Below are 7,299 nucleotides of genomic sequence, written 5' to 3'. Positions count from 1 at the left end.
CCTAACCTTAACTCTTTTAGTTTATCCTTATCCTTCCCTTAACTTAACTCCAAAACATAACTCTAACCTTAACACTAACCCCTAACCCTTAGCCTAGCTAATGTTAGCGAGCTAGCTAACATTAGCCACCTAACCACCCAGCTCGAATTCGTAACATATCGTATGTTTTGCAAATTTGTAACCTATTAGACATTTTGTGAATTCTAAAGATATTGTATGTTTTGCAAAGTCATAACATATAACACGAATTGTAATTCGTAACATATCATACAAAATGTGTGATGGACATTCACAAATTAATACATACGATACGAAACGTAACATATCATACTAAAGGTGTAGATTAGATTGACATACAGAATGATACGAAATGCTCTGAGACCAGGTTGGGTGCTGATGTAGGTCAGAGTGTCTGCTCTCTGTCTGCAGTGTTTCTCTGCTGTCTGATCACTACATGTCTGCTCTCCACCACCCCCAGCGCCCTTGCCTCTGACCCCCAGCCCAGGACACTTTCCCTGGGTTAGACGAGGACAGACACAGCATGGAAAGCCTGCAGGGGCAGGGTTGTTCCGGGTTACCAGACACCCCAAATACCAGATGTATTTCTGTGTGTGTGTCTGAGTGCAGGAGAGGACTGTGAGAGGGAGGGGAGGAGGGAGCTAACAAGAGAGGAGGATAGTGAAAGTGGAAATCATAGAATGGGTAAGAATTTGATAGAGAAGAGAAAGAGAGACGCAGGTTGACAGACGACCCAGAATCGCTGTGCCCCAAAGAGAAATGTTGGAGATTTTTGGCAGATGAAGAGCTCTCTCTATCCCTCTCTTTCTATCTCTCCCTCTCTCGCCATTATTTTCTCCCTCTGTCTCTCTTTTCTTCCCATCCCTCCCTCTGTCCTTCTCTTCTCTCTGAGTAACTTGCTTCTTCTCTCTCTTCATCACTTTCTCTACTCTTCTATCTTTCGTTCTATCTTTCTATCTTTCACTCTCCCTCTGTTTCTCTCCTCCTCTGTTTCTCTCCTCTTCTGTTTCTCTCCTCCTCTGCAGCCAGTGATGGATCCACAGACAGACGAATGCAGCGCTGCTCAAAACTTAACTCCAGGACGCACTCCCCAAATTCTTTGTTCCTCTCCTCCTCCTTTCCTCTCTTCTGCTTTTTGTCTCCTCTGCTGTTCCTCCTGCTCTGCAGGATAAATCACATTTTTTGTTTTTGCTTTTGTTTCTCCGATTCATCCGCAGAAAATTCCGTGACTCCAAAAACTGACGACCCCATTTCATCTACTTCTCTGAAAACGATCTTCTGGGAAGAAAATAAGTGCAGTCGACTTTTCGAGAAGACTTTTCTCTACGCTCATCTTCATCTGCTCTCTTCCTTATCCACCCCGAGCTTTTCAGAGATGCCCCCGAAAACAGAGTGCAGTTGTGTCGCTGTGTGTGCTCTCGTTTCCGCTGTACATCTGAGTCCTGCAGCAGCAGACTGATACCCAGCTCTGTCTCACTGTGTGTGTGTGTGTGTGTTTTCCAGCTAGAGTGTGTGTGCGGCTGTCTCGCCATGACACAGCTACCATCTGACTTGCCTTGTCATCTTCAAGAGAGCGGCATTATGGGACTTATCGGGGCGTTACATTGTCAGACCACACCCTCTCTCGTCCCTCGGGGAACTTCGTTGATCTGAAAACGCCGTCGACCGACAAAAAACAAATGACAATTTATTACAAAGAAGAAAGACGAAAATACATCAATAGTTCTCACTTTTCATTTCCATCGCTCTTCCTATCAAACAATAAATTGTCTTGTCTCCGAACAACTGACGACCCCCATGTCATCCTCTCATACAGCTGACGACCCCCATTTCATCCTCTCATACAGCTGACGACCCCCATTTCGTCATCTCATACAGTGGATGACCCCCATTTCATCCTTTCATACAGCTGATGACCCCCATTTCATCCTTTCATACAGCTGATGACCCCCATTTCATTCTCTCATACAGCCGACGACCCCCATTTCGTCCTCTCATACAGCTGACAACCCCCATTTCATTCTCTCATACAGCTGACAACCCCCATTTCATCCTCTCATACAGCTGACGACCCCCATTTCGTCCTCTCATACAGCTGACGACCCCCATTTCATCCTCTCCTCCAATAACTGACGACTCCATGTTATCATCTCCTCCGAAAACGTGGAAAAGAAATGCATTCTACTTTTCAAGAAGAGGAGGAAGCATCCTTCTCTATCCCTCCACAAATGTCTTTCTTTCTCTCTCACTCTCTATCTCAAATCAAATCAAATTACATTTTATTGGTCACATACACGTGGTTAGCAGATGTTAATGCGAGTGTAGCGAAATGCTTGTGCTTCTAGTTCCAACAGTGCAGTAATATCTAACAAATAATCTAACAATTCCCAACAACTACCTAATACACACAAATCTAACAAGTAATCTAACAATCTCACTCTCTCTTTCTTACTCTCTCTCTCTCTCTCTCTCTCTCTCTCTCTCTCTCTCTCTCTCTCTCTCTGTCTCTCTCTCTCGCTCTCTCTGTCTCTCTCTCTCTCCCTCTCTGTCTCTCTCTGTCTCTCTCTCTGTCTCTCTCTCTCTCTGTCTCTGTCTCTCTCTGTCTCTGTCTCTCTCTCTTTCAATTCAATTTAAGCGGCTTTATTGGCATGGGAGCATATGTTTGCATTGCCAAAGCAAGCAAAAGAGAAATATACAATAAAAAATGAACAGTAAACATTACACTCACACAAGTTCCAAAAGAATAAAGACATTTTAAATAGCATATTATGTCTATATACAGTGTTGTAGCAATGTGCAAATAGTTAAAGTACAAAAGGGAAAATAAATATACATAAATGTGGGTTGTATTTACAATGGTGTTTGTTCTTCACTGGTTGCCCTTTTCTTGTGGTAACAGGCCACAAACTTTGCTGCTATGATGGCACACTGTGGTATTTCACCCAGTAGATATGGGAGTTTATCAAAATTGGATTTGTTTTCGAATCTTTGTGGATCTGTGTAATCTGAGGGAAATATGTGTCTCTAATATGGTCCTACATTAGGCAGTAGGTTAGGAAGTGCAGCTCAGTTTCCACCTCATTTTGTGGGCAGTGTGCACATAGCCTGTCTTCTCTTGAGAGCCAGGTCTGCCTACGGCGGCCTTTCTCAATAGCAAGGCTATGCTCACTGAGTCTGTACATAGTCAAAGCTTTCCTTAAGTTTGGGTCAGTCACAGTGGTCAGGTATTCTGCCACTGTGTACTCTCTGTTTAGGGCCAAATAGCATTCTAGTTTGCTCAGTTTTTTTGTTGATTCTTCCCAATGTGTCAAGTAATTATCTTTTTGTTGTAGAGTTTAACGGTTCTTTTCTGGATTTTGATAATTAGTGGGTATCGGCCTAATTCTGCTCTGCGTGCATTATTTGGTGTTTTACGTTGTACACAGAGGATATTTTTGTAGAATTCTGCATGCAGAGTCTCAATTTGGTGTGTGTCCCATTTTGTAAATTCTTGTTTGGTGAGCGGAGCCCTGAACTCACAATCATAAAGGGCAATGAGTTCGATAAATGATTCATGTATTTTTTGTCAGATCCTAATTGTTATGTCGAATTTTATGTTCCTTCTTGCCTTGTCTCTCAGATTGTTCACAGCTTAGTGGAAGTTACCTGTGGCGCTGATGTTTAGGCCAAGGTATGTATAGTTTTTTTTTGTGCTCTAGAGCAACGCTGTCTAGATGGAATTTGTATTTGTGGTCCTGGCAACTGGACCTTTTTTGGAACACCATATTTTTTGTCTTACTGAGATTTAATGTCAGGATCCAGGTCTGGCAGAATCTGTGCACAAGATCTCGGTGCTGCTGTAGGCCCTCCTTGGTTGGGGACAGAAGCACCAGATCATCAGCAAACAGTAGACATTTGACTTCAGATTTCCCAAGGTAGCTGTTGACGCATATCCCATGGTAGTTATTGGGGTCAAATTTGTCTCTACTTTTGTGGATTGGGGTGATCAGTCCTTGGTTCCAAATACTGGGGAAGATGCCAGAGTTTAAGATTATGTTAATTATGTGGTCTGTATATTTTATACTTTCATTTAGGATGCCACAGGCCTTTTTGTGTTTTAGGGTTTGTATTTTGTCCTGTAGTTTGTTCAGTGTAATTGGAAAATCAAGTGTGTTCTGGTCGTCTTTAATAGTTGAGTGTAAGATTTGAATTTGATCATGTATATGTTTTTGCTGTTTGCTTGTTATAGGGCCAAACAGATTGGAGAAGTGGTTTACCCATACATCTCTGTTTTGCATCGATAACTCGTCGTGTTGTTTGTTTTCCAATTTTACCAGAAGCGTTTAGAGTCTATGGATTATTTAATTACATTGAGCTGATTTCTGACGTGCTGTTCCTTCTTTTTCCATAGTGTATTTCTGTATTGTTTTAGTGATTCACCATAGTGAAGGCGAAGGCTCAGATTTCCTGGGTCTCTATGTTTTTGTTCGGATAGGTTTTCTCAATTTCTTTCTTAGGTTTTTGAAATCTTCATGAAACCATTTGTCATTGTTGTTTTCTTTGGTTGTCTGCTTAAAAAATGTTTGATAGGGAAGCTGAGAGGTCAAATATACTGTTTAGGTTTTCTACTGCCAAGTTTAAACCTTCACTATTACAGTGAAACGTTTTGTCCTGGAAATTCAGTCTAAAAGGGATTGAATTTATTGTTGCCTAGTTGTTTTTTGGTAGATTTCCACACTACTTTCCTTCCCTCTTTAGCATTTCTTAATATTATTCAGTTCCTTTGGCTTTGATGCCTCATGGTTGATTATTGCTCAGTTCAAGTAGACTGTGATTTTGCTGTAAACTGAAAGGGGTGTCAGTGGGCTGACTGTGAAAGCTCTGAGAGACTCTGGGTTGAGGTCAGTGATAAAGTAGTCTACAGTACTACTGCCAAGAGAGGAGCTATAGGTGTACCTACCATAGGAGTCCCCTCGAAGCCTACCATTGACTATGTACAGACCCAGTGTGTGACAGAGCTGCAGGAGTTGTGACCCGTTTTTCTTGGTTGTTTTGCCATAGTTGTGTCTAGGGGGGCATATGGGGGAGGGAACACTGTCACCTCCAGGTAGGTGTTTGTCCCCCTGTGTGCTGAGGGTGTCGGGTTCTTGTCCAGTTCTGGCGTTTAGGTCGCCACAGACTAGTACATGTCCCTGGGCCTGGAAATGGTTGATCTCCCCCTCTAGGATGAAGGGGCATAAGACTGATCTGGGGGGGCCTACATAGGGTGGGGCTAGGGTTTGTTTGGGGAGGGGTCGACTTGTTGAGGTGAGGATGTGGCTGGTGGTTTTGTGGTCTAGGTGTAGGTCCTCTTGGTGTAAATCCTCTGGGTGGAGGGCCTCTTGGTATGTATCCTCTAGGTGTAGGTCCTCTTGGTATGTATCCTCCAGGTGTAGGTCCTCTTGGTATGTATCCTCTAGGTGTAGGTCCTCTTGGTATGAATCCTCTGGGTGTAGGGCCTCTTGGTGTGAATCCTCTGGGTGTAGGGCCTCTTGGTGTGAATCCTCTGGGTGTAGATCATCTTGGTGTGAACCCTCTTGATGTAGGGCCTCTTGGTGTGGAGCCTCTTGGTGTAGATCCTCTTGGTTTGAGTCATCTTGATGTAGACCCTCTTGGTGTGAATCCTCTATGGTATAGATCCTCTTGGTGTAGGTCCTAACCCTCTTGGTGTGAATCCTCTTGGTGTAGGTCCTAACCCTCTTGGTGTGAATCCTCTTGGTGTATGTCCTAATCCTCTTGGTGTGAATCCTCTATGGTATAGATCCTCTTGGTGTATGTCCTAATCCTCTTGGTGTGAATCCTCTTGGTGTATGTCCTAATCCTCTTGGTGTGAATCCTCTTGGTGTAGATCCTCTTGGTGTGAATCCTCTGGGTGTAGGACCTCTTGGTGTGAATCATCTTGGTGTAGAACCTCGGTGTGAATCATCTTAGTGTAGGTCATCTTGGTGTGAATCATCTTGGTGTGAATCATCTGGGTGGAGGGCCTCTTGCTGTGAATCCTCTGGGTGTAGGTCCTCTTGGTGTGAAGCCTCTTGGTGTAGGTCCTCTTGGTGTGAATCATCTTGGTGTAGGTCCTCTTGGTGTGAATCCTCTGGGTGTAGGTCCTCTTGGTGTGAAGCCTCTTGGTGTAGGTCCTCTTGGTGTGAATCATCTTGGTGTAGGTCCTCTTGGTGTGAATCCTCTGGGTGTAGGTCCTCTTGGTGTGAACCCTCTGGGTGTAGGTCCTCTTGGTGTGAATCCTCTTGGTGTAGGGCCTCTTGGTATGAAACCTCTTGGTGTAGGTCCTCTTGGTGTGAATCATCTTGGTGTAGGTCCTCTTGGTGTGAATCATCTTGGTGTAGATCCTCTTGGTGTGAATTATCTTGGTGTAAACCCTCTTGGTGTGAATCCTCTGGGTGTAGATCCTCTTGGTGTAGATCCTGTCTGTCTGTCTGTCTGTCTGTCTGTCTGTCTGTCTGTCTGTCTGTCTGTCTGTCTGTCTGTCTGTCTGTCTGTCTGTCTGTCTGTCTGTCTGTCTGTCTGTCTGTCTGTCTGTCTGTCTGTCTGTCTGTCTGTCTTGTGTGGCTCAGTTGGTAGAGCATGGTGTTTGCAATGCCAGGGTTGTGGGTTTGATTCCCATGGGGGCCCAGCACGGAGAAAAAATGTATGAAATGTATGCATTCACTACTGTAAGTTGCTCTGGATAAGAGCATCTGCTAAATCACTAAATGTAATGTCTATCTCTCAATGTCTTCCTGTCTCTCTACTCCAAAAATATGTAATTGTATTTTACCTGTAATCTCTCCTCTTGTATTACTTTTCCTGAGTGGCTCTTATCTCCTCTGATCTCCGTCTGATCCCCCTCTGATCTCCCTCTGGTCTCCCTCTGGTCTCCCTCTGGTCTCCCTCTGATCTCCCTCTGGTCTCCCTCTGGTCTCCCTCTGATCTCCCTCTGGTCTCCCTCTGGTCTCCCTCTGTTCTCCCTCTGGTCTCCCTCTGATCCCCCTCTGGTCTCCCTCTGGTCTCCCTCTGGTCTCCCTCTGGTCTCCCTCTGGTCTCCCTCTGGTCTCCCTCTGATCCCCCTCTGGTCTCCCTCTGGTCTCCCTCTGGTCTCCCGCTGATCCCCCTCTGGTCTCCCTCTGGTCTCCCTCTGGTCTCCCTCTGATCCCCCTCTGGTCTCCCTCTGATCTCCCTCTGATCTCCCTCTGATCTCCCTCTGGTCTCCCTCTGGTCTCCCTCTGGTCTCCCTCTGATCTCCCTCTGGTCTCCCTCTGATCTCCCTCT

The sequence above is a fragment of the Salmo salar genome, chromosome ssa27, assembly GCF_905237065.1.
Source record: "Salmo salar chromosome ssa27, Ssal_v3.1, whole genome shotgun sequence".
Lineage (NCBI taxonomy): Eukaryota > Metazoa > Chordata > Actinopteri > Salmoniformes > Salmonidae > Salmo > Salmo salar.
The sequence above is the reverse complement of the archived record's forward strand: the minus strand, read 5'-3'. Positions refer to the sequence as shown.